Below are 16,760 nucleotides of genomic sequence, written 5' to 3'. Positions count from 1 at the left end.
TGACTGTTTATTCCCCTTCATAGATGCTGCTTGAGCAGCTGAGTTCCTCACAGGGGTCCACGGACCCCTTGTTTAGTGTTATTGGCCCAGACAGCATTTTGTGTGTGTTGACTACTCTGAGTTCCAGCCCAGTCAGAGCAAGGAGTAAACTCACACCCTTTACTAATATCTTCTTGAAAGAGAGAGCACATGTGTGAGTACTTGGCTGTGTGGTGAGCATCTTCAAATAGCTTGCTGCCTTTCACATGACAGGTGGGTCATTTGGATGGTTAGAACCTAGAAATGGGTCCCGGCGTGATATGCAGCATTCTTCGGGAAAAGGCAGGGAATGTGATTCGGTGCATTCCCGTGTTATCAGCATTTATTCAATAGAATTTTTTTTCCTCTCTCTTTGGTGACTTGTTTTTCAAAGGCTTAAAGTCCTTCACTGTGTACATGACTGTGACCATGTGAATGTATTTAAAATACTGACATGAACAGGGGTGGGGAGTGGAGGGAGACATTAATACCTTTCTACTCTCTAGCAAAGATTTCAGGCAGCTGCTTTATGGTTGTACTGGGGACTGTGCCAACGGCAGTGAAGTACAAAGTTCAGTTCATTATTTACTAAAGCACTGGAAACTTCAAACAGACTGTGTGGTAATAGGTAAGCACACTTCATTTTTGAATGATGATAATATCTATTGCATTATAAACTTGAGCAGAGTGATGCAATGGGAGCGGCACTAAATAAGTGAACTCTTTATTTTATATCACAGACTGTGAATACTTAGAAACAACATATGTGCACAATTTTTTCAATTATTTTAAAAAGGGTATTCACTCTCTGGGGATTCATGCAGGACTCCAGGAAAGGAGCAGGGCATTGGGATTAATGTGGAATTGATGTGGGATTGATATAGAATCGTGGGGAGCGAGTGGGGCAATGGGATTGATACAGGCCTGTGGGGGAGAGAGAAAGGCAGTGGGATTAGTGTGGGATTAATACAGGGCTGTGGGCAGAGAGTAGGGCAATGGGATTAATACAGTGTTGTTAGCAGAGAGAAGGGCAGTGAGATTAGTGCATGATTGATACAGGGTTGTGGGGAAAGAGAAGGCAGTGGGATTAGTGTGGGTTTAATATAGGGCTGTAGGCAAGGAGCAGGGCAGTGGGATTAATAAAGTGTTGTTGGCAGAGAGAAGGGCAGTGAGATTAGTGTGGGATTAATACAGGGCCGTGGGGAGAGAGAAGGGCAGTGGGATTAGTGTGGTATTAATATAGGGCTGTGGCGAAAGAGAACGGCAGTGAGATTGATGTAGGATTAATACAGTGTTGTTAGCAGAGAGAAGGGCAATGAGATTAGTATGTGATTGAATCAGGGTTGTGGGGAGAGAGAAGGACAGTGGAATTAGTGTGGATTGATACAGGGCTGAGGGGAAAGAGTGGGGCAGTGGGATTAGTGTGGGTATGATACAGGGCTGTTGGGAGAGACCCATGCTTTTCCTGGGTATCTAAACACATCTTCCTATCACATCTAGTAGTACTCATTGGGTGAAGATTGAGAGCTGGTAGTTCTAGAGATTACCAAATGTCCATGGAATTGGAACTGCTTCTCTGCTTCTCAACAGTTTGCTCCTTGGTGGATTTGCTGCCAGGAGTTTTTTTCTGGATTCACTCCTGTGTTGTTTCCTGCAGTGACAACTCCGGTGCTTTAGGGAAGGTGAAGACCTCTGAATTTGCACCCACAAGCTGTCACTGTTTTGCTGGAACCTATATCAGTGTAAGCATGGATCAATGCCTAACATTGCCTGGATTTGCCTATTGAATCCTGAAATCCATTCCAAGCTTTTGAACCTCTCAATATTTGGTCCTTCTGTGAAAGCCATGGCAGAAAGTAACTTGTTCCTAGGCACTTCAGAGGAGCTGATTCTGTCACAGAGCCCATCCTTTTAGCCAGAAGGTGGTAAATCGGTGCCATTTGTTGCAAAGTTGATAAGGTCTTCATTAGTAAGGGTATCAAAGGTTATGGGGAGAAGGCAGGAGAATGGAATTAAGGAGGAAAGTAAATCAGCCATGATCAAATGGCTAGCAGACCCGAACGGTTGAATGGCCTAATTCTGCTCCTGTGGGTTATGGTCTATATGCCTATCTTGGATAGTTCTTCATGGGAAGCGCAGAAGTCGGTACTCCTGTCAATTAATTCTGGAGTTCTGGCAAAACTTCCTTCTGTCAGTTCAGTCTAACACATTCTAAAGACATTGTCAACAGGTCAAAGTCCATCTGAGACAATAATCCATTATTTTCACCTATTATAGTCAAAGCAGCAAATGGATTAAATAGAGACTCCTACTGCTGTCAGTAAGGAGTTTGTACATTCTCCCCGTGACTACGTGGGTTTCCTCCAAGTACTGCGGATTCCCCTCACAGTCCAAAGACGTACCCATTGGCAGGTCAATTGGTCACTGTAAATTGACCAATGCCTAAACTGGGATTAAATCGGAGGTTGCTGGGTGAAGTGGCCTGAAGGGCCGGAAAGGCCTATTCTACAGTGTATCTCAATAAATAACTAAATAAGCATCACGATCAAGGGCTCATGATGTTTAAGAATCCTCAAAATCAAATTCAAGGCATAATTCTGCCTTTTGCTTTAGTGCTGATGTAAGAAGATGGGACAAAATTATACGGATTTACCATCATGGCACTTTCTGCGATATGTCCAGGCAGGAATTTTGCAAGAGATTCTGAGAGCTGGGGCTTCCTTCTTCTCCTGACTCCACTGGAACATTTTAAAACTAAACTTGCCACCGGAGAATGGGGGTGGGTTAGGGCATGTGTCTTGGGGAAAGGAGGATGCTACTCAAGAATTCTGAGTTCCTGAAAACAGAAAATTCTGGAAACATTCAGCAGTCTAGAAGGCAACAGCGGAAAGAGAAGCAAAGTTAATGTTTGAGGTAGAGACTCTTCATCGGAAAAGGAAAACTGGGAAATCAAGTTAGAGGGGTGGATTGAAGAAAGGAAACATCTCTAGCGAGCTCAGTGTGGCCATGATGATGTGACGCTTAGAGAGCCCCTTGACTGATAGACTAAAGGGAGATTAAACAGGTAAAGGGATTTGCAAAAGCTGTGAACTGCAGCTCAGAGGGTCCTCAGTGAGTGTGCCGACCAGCTGGCAGAAATTCTGATGGGTATTACAACCTCTCTCTCTGTCTCTGGTCTGCTTCAATGCAGCAACCTTCATACTAATTCCCAAGATGTCAGTGGCAGCATGTCTTAATGACTACAGATCAGTGGCACTCTCTCCTGTAGTTGCCAAATATTTGGAAAAATTGGTCAGGTCCCACATCAAGGACATAATCCCAACAACCCTGGACCAGCAACAGTTTGCCTACAAGGTGAATAGATCAACTAAAGTCACCATTGGCCTTGGCGCTGTCTTGGAACACCTGGAGCACAAAACATCTATGTCAGGATGCTTTTCATTGATTACAGCTTAGCCTTTAACACCATACTACTGAGTGACCTGACTGTCAAACTCCACTATCTAGGTCTCGGTACTTCAACCTGAAATTGGATCTTGGACTTCCTCAATAATCTTACCCACACAGTGAATCTAGGCAGGTGCACATCAGCCCCCTAACCCTGAACGCCGGTGCCCTGCGGGAGTGTGTACTGGGCCCACTTCTCTACTCTCTCTTCACCTGTGACTGCTCTCCTGCTCATGCCACAAACTCAATTATCAAATTTGCAGACAACACAACAGTGATTGGCCCAATCACAAACAATACTGAATCTGCATATAGAGAGGGGGTGCTGAAACTGTCCAACTGGTGCTGGAACCACAGCCTATCACTCAACATCAAGAAGACAAAAGAAATGATATTTGACTTCAGGAAGGCCAAATGTCCCAAACAAGCCCCACTATTCATAAATGGTGAGGTACTGTAGTAGAAAGGGTCTCCAGTTTCAATTTTTGGGAATGATCATCACTGAGGAACACTCTTGGTCTGTCAACACAACCTTTATAGAAGGGAAGGCACAACAGCAAATATACTACCTGAGTGCTTAAGGAGAGCTAATCTGCCCCAAAAATTGCTGGCTGAATTTTATAGAGAGCATACTGACATACGGAATGACAGTGTGGTGCTCTAACTACAGCAAGGCAGATCTCAAAGCACTCCAATGGTCATTAGGACAGCTCAGCACATCATTGGGACTCAACTAACAGACCTGGAGATAGTCCACAACTTTCAATGCCCCCGGTGCACTCGTAACACCTTGAAAAACCCATCCTATCCCGAACACTGTCTGTTCAATCTCCTGCCATCTGGTAGGAGATACAGAAATATCTTAAACAAGACAGTAAGACTGAAAAACAGCTTCTTCTTGAGGGCTGTTGTGCAATTGAATAATGCTACATCCCAACTTGCCAATGGCCTTTGAGTGTTATGGACTATCAAAGTCACTTGTTGCACATAAATATGGGATTTAAAAAAATTAAGCTGTACTGCATGCGTTGCAAATGTCAGTTTTACACGGACAGGAGTAGCACCACAATCTTATTGTCTTGAGCAATGACAATAAAGTTCTATTCTAGAATGGCTGCAAGAAATTAAAACCAGAAGGAGATTGTCGGAAATGCCCAGCAGATCTGACAATGTTTGTGGAGAGAGGAAAACTGAGTTTCTATTTACTGATGCAAAACCTACAGCAGGACTGGTCAAGACAAATAAATTGATTTACCGTAAGACCATAAGACATAAGGACAGAATTAGGCAATTCAACCCTTCATATCTACTTTGTCATTTGATCATAACAGATGTGTTTTCCCTCTCAACCCCATTCTCCTACCTTCTCCCCATAATGTTTGACTTCCTTAATAATCAAGAACTTTACAACCTACGCTTTAAATATACCGAATGACTTGGTTTCCATAGCCGTCTGGCTAAAGAAATACCTCTTCATCTTGGTTCCAAAGGAACATTCTTCTATTCTGAGGCTGTGCCCTCTGGTCGTAGTCTCCCCTACTATAGGAAACATTTACCTGAAGTCACTGAAGTGATGTTGAGACTAAAAGACTGAATTGAGTCTTTATGGAAGATGGATTGTTGACCTCACAATCTACCTTGTTATTGTTTACCTACACTGCCCTTTCCTAATCTCTGTTCTAGATGGCCACCCTACTATTCTGAGGCTGTGAGGCCTTAGGAAATATCCTCTCCACATCCTCTGCCTACCACTTATCTACACAAGAGGTAATGTACAGTACTTAATTAATCCAACAATTAGCTAATCTTTTCAATATGTGAGGAAATTGGAGCACTTGGAGGTCACCTGTACAGTCATAAGGAGAACGTGCAAAATCCACACAGCACTAGGGGATAGGATTGAACAAACGTCACTGGAGCTGTGAGACAGCAGCGCCACCTGCTGTACCTCAAAACAGCTCCCCTTATGTGGAGAAAGCATTGAAAAACTTGGAAAAGGATACTTTGGTTGTTGATAATTAAATTCTATTTATTCTTCAGAGTAAGGATCAATCACTATGTACCAATGGCGTGTTCTTGATCTTTTTGTAGTCTCAGGGTTATTCACTGTGCAGCTATATAAAGTTTTTTTTCTCAATAAGGTTAATGGTCGCTGACTGTGTAACAGTTAAATTCCTGTGTACTTTTGAGGGCCATGGTCATTCACTGTGGACTTGTACAATCATTTGTTTATTCAGGAAGGTAACATTACACATTACATAAAGTTCCTGCTTATTCTGTTGGGGAAAGGTCAGAGTACTTGCCACAGCAATTCACTGAAGGATGTGAATGATTCTTTGGTGGTGAATTAAGGAATAAAAGATAAGATGTAAACTTGTAAGGGTCCCAGGAAATACAGTCAGTTGAAATATGTTTGTGAATGTACCTTCTACAATTTCAAAAACTCTAGTGTTACAGAGAGGTGGGGTTAGTGAAGGGACAATGGAAAATACAGCTTAGTATTAAGTTTCCTTTATAAATCTGCTCAGTTTTCTATTATGTCATGCTTGCAAAGCTGTGGTTCTGAAATTCCTGATTCTGTGTGTGTGCGGTCAAAGTCTGGAATTGAGGGTGGGGGAGGGATTTGACAAGGGTCTGATTGGCACTGCAGAGGTCATGAAGTTCTAACTTCTGGCATATTTCTGCAAGATCATGAGAAATGTTCACATGGTGTGTACCATTGTTGTGTTGAGACGATGCAAGTGATTTTTATTGTGATTGTAAGACCCTGTTGGACATTAGTAACACAGAATACTGCAAGTCTGGTTCACTGGTTCATTGACAAGACCAATGGTGAGGGAGCTGTGTTGCCTCAGTTGTGATGAGGACTTGGCCCTTAATGCAGGGTTGTCTGTTGCAGTCATCCAGGGGAGAAGATGGCAGTAAGGGAAGAAGCAGTGGCCTCTGCGGGCATGTTGGAATCTGTACTGGGTTGGGGGCAGGCCCCTCCCATCAGTACTGCTGTCCAGTATTTGTTCGGTGCTTCCCTCCACTGTTCGCTCCCTGTTGCCTTTTGGTGTTCATTCAGTGCTTCCCTCTCGTGTTCGCTCAGTGGAAGAACAAGCTGGACCAGGACAACTCACCATCAATCTACAGTCATGCTCTTAGGGACTTGAGTTATATTATTTTTTTTCTTTGTGACTGTATGTTTTTCTGCAATTGTAATCATATATGCTATTTGTGCTATGTGCTGTGTGCTGGTGTTAATGTGTTTTGCATCTTGGCCCCGGAGGAACACTGTTTTGTTTGGCTATATTTATGTATGGCTGAATGGTAATTGAACTTGAACTTGAACTAGATCTGGAAATTGAAAGATAGGAAAAACTGATACCATTTGTTCAGAATTAAATTTTACCATTAGCCCATTTCATACTGGACCATGATATTGCAAGTGTAATTGCTGGGACATACTTTTTATTAGCCTCATTGGCATTACTAGAAAGACCAGCATTTATCGTCCATCCCTAATTGCCATTGTCACGTGACCGGCAACAATGATTATCAATTGAGTCAGGCTTTATAAAAACAAACATTTATTAAACTTTGATCAACAATAGCGAAAAATATTCAAACGACTAATCTAACCGGAAGTTAACTGCTATATGGCAACTCTGGAACAGTTCTTATAAGGGAAATGCAAAAACAGTTCTTAAAGTGGTAAATTTGAACACAGTTCTTAGAATGGTAAATTCGAAAGTCCAAGAGATTTATACAGTCAATTAGGAGAGACTTTCCTGAAGTAAAGAATTCCTCGAAGACGTCACGTTACTGCTGATCCCAGCCGGAATCTGCCTTGTCTGCAGGATTCATGATGACGGAAATAAACGGTTTAAAGGAACTGACTTTTTCCTCTGGCGAATAGACACTGCACTATCCTTCCTACATTAGCAGGGGATATCTCAGTTGCAGGTCACTTTTACTTAAACGAAGATTCAATAAAGGTCGATCCTCTCCAAAACTGCCAAACGATATCAGCTTTACTTGACTCGGCGAATTCCTGTATTTTGGTAAGGTCTTCACTCTCCAATATTACTTAAAATAGAAAGTAGAACTCCACTTTAAAACAAAACTGCGTCATAAGCCGAATATGCAGCAAAACGGAATATCTAACACAAAACTAAACTGAAAACTAACTGCGTCACCAGGGGTCTCCCTTTTATATACCTGTTGAGACCTCACTGGCAGGAAAATTACATCATATGACCTCCCCGAGACTATTACATCATCCTCACAAGACAGTCACAATATATCCATGAAGTATGTAACACCATTGACAGTTATCATGTTACATAATTTCAGATGTAGGTCAGACAGAATAAGAAATGCATGGTTCTTCTCTGTAAGCATAAGTGAAAATGGATATTGGATGAGCTAATGGCAAGAATGACATCTCATCTTCTGCCTAGATATGTTAAATCTCACAGAGCTCAGTCTGAATTTAACTTTGGTTAAGCAGCCTTTCCAGTTTGTTTCAGAACTGGCCAGCTCTGCTGAAAGTTCTCCATCCAGTAACATTAACTCAGTTTTCTCTCCCCACAGGTGCTGATTGACCTGCAAAATGTTCACAGCTTTCTGCTCAATTCAGATCGTCTTATGGTCCAGCACTTTATTGCAGGCTGATTTAATTCATTGGTTTCAATTCTCCGGCATGTAGGGATAAATCAGGTTATTAATCCAGTCCACCAGCTATATTGTGATACCCCTACTGAAGTCACACTTGAGGTATGCATCCACGCCAGGAGCACCAGACTCAAAAATAGTTACTTCCCCCAAACGGTCAGACTGATCAACACCTTCGCCTCATTAACCCACCCCACCACATCCTGACCACCGCAACTTTATCAATTACTGTCAGAGTCACAGAAACTCCTGTTTCTAACGTCACTTTACAGTACAATCCATATATAAGCTTATCTGATGTATTTATATTTATTGTGTTTTTATTGTGTTCTTTATGCTTATTGTGAGTTTTTTTATGCTGCATTGGATCTGGAGTAACAATCATTTTGTCCTCTTTTACTCTTGTGTACTGAAGAATAACCTTGAATCTTGAGTCTACTCATGAAGCAAGGACTTTTTTTGTTGGAGTCTACTTTCTGTGTGCTCACTTTGCCTGTCTGGTGTCCCAGATTTACTACCGTAATTGAGTCAATGATAAGATGGTTATAGGACCACAAGATGTGGTATACTAAATATTGGAAGTGAACAATTACTTTATTTTAAGATACTTTTAAGGACTTTCAAGTGATCAACTGTTCCCTGAGCTTCTACAGTGTTTATAAAAGTAACACCGAGAGAGAGAGGGCTCTTGAATAAACTTTAGTTTAAGCTCCTCTTGTTTCCTCCATGATAACCTCGATTAGATGCTGAGAATCCATTGAGCTTCACAAGTGGTAGGCTTACTGTTCCTTTGGCCGATGTTGCTACTTTGCATTACTACTAGTTGCAAAAGGGGAATACAACAGTAAAACGCATATTGAACAAGCATTTAGAATTGAGCAAACCTTTGATTGGGGATGCTGTAGAGAATGCTTTAACTATCCTCTTTTATGTGGTAGGAGTGCGTTTCGTACTTCATTTCTATGTAGACAGGTAAATTAGGACTTCTGGAGGTAATGATAATTTCATATGGTAATGATTTATGAAATTCCAAATCCCTGAGTAAGCATGGTCTTTAGATATCAACTGCTTTCATAGATGTATCTTAAACTGGTTGGCCTCAGTCTTTTCTCTCAGCTGCCTGCAGGCAGTTGTCACATCCTAATCCTGAGCCCAGATCAAAATGACACTTGTTTCCCTCAAGAACATTACCATATGTCAAAACTTGCAGCAATATACTTACATAAAGAGAGGTTATATCGACATTCATAATGCACCTTCCCGTGATTAATGTGGCTTTTCCTCCACTCTGTTCTGATACTTCCAATTGGGCTTGAGATGTAAAAAGCAAGTAATATTTATTGAGTCCCTTATCCTAAAAAGTTAATGCATTTTGTAGAAAGTAAATAATTAAATAGAATAACTCTGCCCACTTCATTTAGGTAGCTGATTTCTCCCATTTGATTCATTGCACAGGTCAGCAGGCAGTGTCGGAGTTCATGCTGAGAGGTCTCCCCATGCAGTGCAGTACCAGCCAGCATCTGGGGATATAGAGTGGAAGTTTCATCTGCTGGCTTAGATCCATGTCAGTGCCAGGGCTCTGGGCATCTGTGGGAAAGACCTCTGCCTGACACTGGCCTCGAGTCAGAAGTTCCAGCTTTTGTTAGCTTTCGACTGCTGCATTTAAGATGGAGGATGGAATGATAAATTGGATGATTGTATTACAATGTAGCAGAGACAGAAGCTACTGTCAGGGTCATCTACTGTTTTCAGTGCTCATGGTGTGGCCTCCTCTACATTGGTGAGACTGGATATAGATTTGGGGGCTGCTTGTCGAGCACATTTGGCCTGTCCACCACAAAAGGCAGGATTTCCCAGAGGCCACCCACTTCAATTTGACTTCCCATTGCCATTCCGAGTTTTTGGTCCATGGCCTCCTTTACTGCTACGATGCGGTGACTCTTGGGTTGGAGGAGCAACACCTTATATTCTGTCTGGGTAGCCTCTAACCTGATGGTGTGAACATCAGGAATTTCTCCCCACCCTCTCTTCCCTCTTTTTCCATTCCCCATTCTAGTCCTTCTCTCATCACTTCTCTTCTCCTCACCTGCCTATCACTTTTCTCTGGTGCCCCTTTTCTTCCATGGTCCATTCTTCTCTCCCGTCAGATTCCCTCTTCCTCAGCCCTTTACCTCTTCCACCTAGCACTTCTGAGTTCCTTACTTCATTCTCCCCCCCACACACACCCACCTTCCCCATCACCTAGCCTCGCCTATAGCCTGCCAGCTTGTACTCCATCCCCTCCCCTCACCTTCTTATTTTGTCTTCTTCCCCTTATCTTTCCAGTCCAATCAAAGACTCTCTACCCCAAACGGTGACTGTATATTCCTCTCTATAGTTGCTGTCTGACTTGCTGAGTTCCTCCAGAAATGTCGGCTGTGTCAAGGTCAATGTCATTCTATTGCCAGCTACAAAACAATCTTGTAACTTGGGCTTACTAGAGCAACAGCCTCATGTGGAAATGGGTGACCATCGGATCTGATGCCAGTAGGATTTAGGGCCTTGTCCCAGTTAGAATTAGGTGTAGTTGATGCAGATCTTTGGTGAATTTCTCCAGATATTGATGGGTAAAATTTGCACCTCTCTGCCCACCCAGCAGTTCAAAAGATTCCCTTGGAAGGACATATGTTTTGATGCTTAAATGCAAATAATAAAAGATGTGTGAACATTAGAGAAAAGAGCAAAATATTTCTGAAGTATTTATTAAAAAGAATTATACAGATCCACAATCTCTTATCCGAAATCCTTGGGGCCAGTTGCATTTCGGAATTCAGAATTTTTTGGATTTCAGACCCCGCCCCCCTCGATACCAAAAAAACATGTATGCTCAAGTCCCTTATTTAACTTGTTTCAGTGCGGAGGACTTTAGGACCCGGCGGCACACCAAACCTACGCACATCCTCCCATATACTTTAAATCATCTCTAGATTACTTATAATACCTAATACAATGTAAATGCTATGTAAATAGTTGTTATACTGTATTGTTTAGGGAATAATGACAAGAAAAAATTTTATTTCCAACAAAATCATTCAATAAAACATAAAAATATACAGCTTCAAACAAACCGAATCAAACACATGGTAAGTGACTTATTGGAATAAATGTAGAACGTCACTGTCACTGTCACTATAAGACTTCAGTAATTTGTCTTTCTGTTTATTTAAATCATATACAGTGGTAGTTCTGACACTATTTTCTTCAGTAAGACGCTGCACAGACACACCACGATCAAGCTTCTGCAATAGCTCCACTTTCTGCATTATTGATAATGATAGATGCTTCCTTCTCTTTTTCTCATTGTTACCCAAAGGGGTATCTGCAGCACTTTTTGACATTTTCACAGTGAAATTAAACACAAAGTCAACAGTGAACGCAAAATATCAGCAAATGCATGTGTAACCAGTATGAGAGCTGAGCCACAATAGAAGTCTGGCAGCCTCTGCTAGTGCTGCCACCTCACACCTGAGTGACTCCAGCTGTTGGCGAAAAAAACTTTGGTTTTCGGAGCTTTCTGGATTTCAGAATTTCGGATAAAGGAATGTGCACCTGTAATCCTGATGTCTGGTTAATGTAATGCATAATTTTTCCACCGTTTATATTCATTCATTTAAGCTGAGAATGAATCTGTTCAAAGTGCAACGTAAATTTATTACTACCACGAGACTCATTTTCTTGTAGGCATTCATAGTTGAGGAAAGACGTACAGTAGAATCATTCAAAAAGCACATGCAAAGACTGACAAATGGTGCAAGTACATAAAGAAACATGTAATGATAATTACACAAATAAACAATAAACAGATAAATAAATACACAAATAAAACTGAGAACATGAGTTGTAGGGTCCTTGAAAGTGAGTTCAAAGGTTGTGTTCAATGATCAGTTCATTATTGTGGTGAGTGAAAATGTCCATAATGGCTCAGGGACCTGACGGATGAAGGTTAGTAGCTGTTCCTGAACCTGGTGGCTTGGGACCAAAGGCTCCTGGGTACCTTCTTCTTGATAGTAGCGGCACGGGGGTCCTTGATGATGGATGTTGCTTCCTTGTGGCAATGCTCTTTGTAGATGTGCTCAGTGGTGGGAGGACTTTTCCTAGGATGAACTGAGCTGTATCTACAATTTTTTGTAGGATTTCTTGTTCTTGTCCAGTTGGTGTTTACATACCAGACCATGATGCAACCACTAACGATACCCAACCGACCATTAGTCAGAGTGTTGGATGACATGCTGAATCTGCACTAACTTCTAGGAAAGTAGAGGCACTGCCGTGCTTTCTTTCAAATGGCATTTATGTGCTGGTCCCTGGACAGATCCTCTGATATAATAATGCCCAGGAATTTAAAGTTACTGACCCTCTCCACCTTCAATCCCTTAATGAGCACTGGCTCATGGACCCCCAGTTTCTTCCTCCTGTGGTCAATAATCAGCTCCTTCAACTTGCTGATGTTGAGTGAGAGGTTATTGCTGTGGCACCACACATCCAAATCTTCAATCTCCCTCCCGTATCTAGATTTGCCGTCACCTTTGAGTCAGCCAACATCAGCGAATATGGCACATAGCAAACTTGAATCTGGCATTGGAGCTGTTCTTAGCCTCGCAGTTATAATTATAAAGTGAATAGAGCAGGGGGCTAAGCACACAGCCTTGTGCACCTGTGCAGATGGTGATTGTGGAAGAGATGTTGTTGCCAATCTATACTGACTGGAGACTGCAAGTGAGGAAATTGAGGATCCTGTTACACAAGAAGGTAGATGCCTAGGACTTGAAGCTTATTGATTAGTTTTGTGGGGATGGTAGTGTTGAATGTTGAGCTGTTGGCAATAACAGCTACATCCTGATGTATGTATCTTCACTGCCCAAATGTTCCAGAGCTGAATAGAGAACCAATGAAATGGCATCTGCTGTTGACTATTGTGACAGTACACAAAATGGACTCCTCTGGTTGGAGTTGATGTGCTTCATGACCAACCTCCCAAAGTACTTCATCAGTGGGTCTTAGTGCTACTGGACAATAGTCATAACTGTGAGGCCTCTTTCACCTCAGACATTTGAGGAAGTTTGACTGGCTGCATCACTGCCTGGTATAGGAACTGTACCTCCCTTAATCACAGGACTCTGCAGAGAGTGGTGCGGACAGCCAGCGCATCTGTAGTTGTGAACTTCCCATGATTCAGGACATTTACAAGGACGGGTGTGTAAAAAGGGCCTGTAGGATCATTGGGGACCCGAGTCACCCCAACCACAATCTATTCCAGCTGGTACCATCCGGGAAACAGTACCACAGCATAAAAGCCAGGACCAACAGGCTCCAGGACAGCTTCTTCCACCAGGCCATCAGACTGATTAACTCAAGCTGATTTGAGTGTACTGTACTCTATATTACATTGACTGGTCCATTTATTATAAATTACTATGATTGCACATTGCACATTTAGCTGGAGATGTAATATAAAAATTTTTACTTCTCATGTACGTGAAGGATGTAAGAAATAAAGTCGATTCAATTCAATTCAATTCATTGAGGCAGGTTACCACACTCTTTTTGGGCATCCGAACGATTAAACCCTACTTCAAACAGATGATTGCTGAAGTGAGAGGTTAAAGATGTCAGCAAGCACTCCAGCCCATTGATTAGCACATGTTTTCAGAATTCGGCCAGGTACACTGTCTAGGCCAGGTGCTTTATGCTGGTTCACCTTTCTGAAGGATGCTCTCATGTCATTCTCAGAGACTGAAATCATAGTGTCCTCAGAGGCTGTAGGAGTTTTTGAAGGTGGCTCCATGTTTTGCCAGTCAAAATGAGCATAAAATGTGTTGAGCTCAACTGGGTGCGAAGCCTTGTTGTCACAGATGTTGTTTAGTTTTACTTTGCAGGAAGTGATGGCGTTCAAGCCCTACCACAGCTATTTAGCTTCCTTCTGTTTTTCAAGTTTAGTCCGGAGTTGCCACTTCACATGTGAAGTAGCTTCCTGGAAGTCATACCTGAACCTCTTGTACCTTCTTGGGTCACCAGACTTGAACACAACCACTCTAGTCTTCAGCAGATTGCAGATCTCTTGTTTCATCTCGGGCTTATAGTTACGGAAGACTCTGATTTTGTGCATACACGCTCATCCACAAGTACCTTTGTAAAGTCTGTAACAACTGTGGCATATTCATTCATATCCTCTGATGAATCGCTGAATGGCCCAGTCTACCAACTCAAAGCAATCCTGAAGCCACTGCTGTGACCAACTCTTTGTTGTCCTTACTTCTGGGGACTTACTCGTTATCCTCTGCCTGTAGGAAGAGGACAACCAGATGATTAGATTTCCTGAAAAGCAGTCTAGGGCTGGAAGAGCAGGCATTCCTGATTGTAGTGTAACAGTGGTTGAGTGTGTTGGGACTCCTTGTGCTGCAGGTGATATCAATTCTCTAAAAATTTGCATATCATTTGAATTATCCAAAATGTTCAGCAAAGCATACCTCAACAGAAGTGGAAATTCTTTTCGTGAGATTAATAATTACCTTTAGTCAACCACCATTGAAAGAGGAACCTATTTTATAATTGGCAGACTGGAATATGCAAGTCAAACAGTGCAATGGAGCAAAATAACTGCAGGTGTTGGAAATGCAAAACCAAAACAAGTTCAAATCCAAAATAAGTTTGCAAGAGTGACCTTGAACAGCTCCATTGCTGACATCAGATCCATCAATCTCGATGATGATTGGCCAGTATGAGTCTGGGTGTCACAGCACTGGGGCAGTGCTGAAGCATCACTTTAGTTAGGAGAATGATCGGTCTGATTCGCTTGTCCAATGGAATCCTGCCGCTGTCTTCTTGGTGAGTGCATTTATGGGAGCTGCAATGGAACTGAAGTTACTGATGAAGCTAAGATAAGAGTGTACAAACCCTATGAAGTGCCTCACCTGTTTGACCGTAGATGGCTTGGGCCAGTCTGCAACACCCTGAACTTTACCTGGGTCCACTTACTCACTGGGGGAGGTGAGTATATGGCCCAAAAATGATGCCTGCTGTTTATGGAACCCACACTACATTGGCTTGGCATAAAGGTTATTCTTGAGGAGCAACAGAGAACCCTCCAGCCATGCCCCTGTGTTCCTGGCAAGAGCAGGAATAGGTCTGAATGTCATTCAAATACATGTAAATGAATCTATTCAACGTGTTCCTGACCACATCATTGACCAGAGCCTGAACAACATCAGGGCATTGGCTAGACCAAAGGACATCTTGAGGTACTCAGTAACTAGGGGAGCAGTTGAATTCTGCCTTCCTCTTGGCCCTTTCTCGGACATGAACAAGATTATACTATAATCGTTGCGCAGACCTTGGGAAATAAGGTTGTTACCTGGAGATCTTCGAGCACTGAGGCAAGCAGAGAAACATGGCAGAAGTTCTTCACTGTGATTTCTTAGGGGTGGAGTTTGTCATCCTTCTTGCTCACAAAAAAGAAGCCTACCCCTTGCTGGCGAGGTTGATGGATGGATAAACCCCAAGGTCAATGCCTCCTTGACGTGGCCATGTTTTGGACGAGAGAGGGGAAAGAGCCAGCCCCAGGGAGGACTAACTTGGGGTAAGAGGTCAATGGCACAATTGTATGGCCTGTGTGTAGACAGGGAGGTGGCCTTCTGTTTACTGGAAGACCTCATGAAGATTGGCATATTCCACCGGAACGCCAGACAGGTCAACACTAGCAGATGACACAGGAGGGGGTTCATGGACTGGAGCATGACCTGGACCCGGACAGGTGGACCAGTGTACTCCGGTCCCCGCTCTTGGAGTGCCATTAGGGACCAGTCAACCTGTGGGTTGTGTCGAGATAACCCGAGAAGGCTAAGCATCAGTGGCATTTCAGGTGACTAACCAGATAGGAGAGTTGTTCCCTATGTTTGCCTTCAAGCACAAGTTGGAGGGGTTCTTTTGAAAAATGGATCTTGCCAGTGCCCAGAGGTCAACTATCTCAGGCCTTGACATGAATATTTTCTTTAAATTTGAGAACTCTCCATTTTTGAGAAAAAGAAATATCCATGAGATTCCTGGCTGTCCTGGAGTTGTTAAATGCCTGACAAGGAAGCTGGGAACATCACATAACTAGGGGAAGCTGATTGCAGGAAGTACCGACCCATCGCAACTCTCTTCTTGCTGATTAGTACCCTTTTTGCTGGGCTCCTGGGACATGAAGCCCAGAAGTGTCCTGGATTGCCACATCAGAAGCAGGAAACTGATCTCCAGTACCAAGCTTGTTCCTCCAGAGAGAGGCACGTGCACCCCCACCTGCCTAGGCTTCTCCATGGACTGGGTACTGGGTGATGACAGACATTGATCTAAAAAGTAAGAAGCTCAAGATATTCTTTCCCTATGCCACTGAGTTGCCCAGTTGTCAACTCAAATGACCAGGTTAATCAGGTCATCTAGGCTGTCCAGCTTGTCACAAACAGTGATGTCATGTGAGACCCCTGAGCTCAGTCTGCGCTGGAAGGCAGTGATGAGGGATCTCTCATCCCACCCCACCTCCACTGCGAGTGTGCAGAACTTTGCTGCATAGTCCCTCACTGTCCCTCTACCTTGGGTCAGTTCAGGAGTTGGTGGGAAGC

General features: G+C 42.9%; 1 long non-coding RNA gene across 1 annotated transcript in view; it reads left to right on the top strand.

The window, feature by feature from the left end:
- Positions 1 to 523: 523 nt before the first annotated feature.
- Positions 524 to 16,760, top strand: part of LOC134336672 (uncharacterized) — a 39,516-nt gene continuing 23,279 nt past the window's right edge. Inside the window, exons 1-2 of the long non-coding RNA XR_010015846.1 lie at positions 524 to 646; positions 5,149 to 5,232. This is a non-coding gene — a long non-coding RNA (uncharacterized LOC134336672). The remainder of the gene's footprint in view (positions 647 to 5,148; positions 5,233 to 16,760) is intronic.

This window comes from Mobula hypostoma, chromosome 23 (genome assembly GCF_963921235.1).
Source record: "Mobula hypostoma chromosome 23, sMobHyp1.1, whole genome shotgun sequence".
NCBI classification, from domain to species: Eukaryota; Metazoa; Chordata; class Chondrichthyes; order Myliobatiformes; family Myliobatidae; genus Mobula; species Mobula hypostoma.
This window is presented reverse-complemented; position numbering and strand designations above follow the sequence as displayed.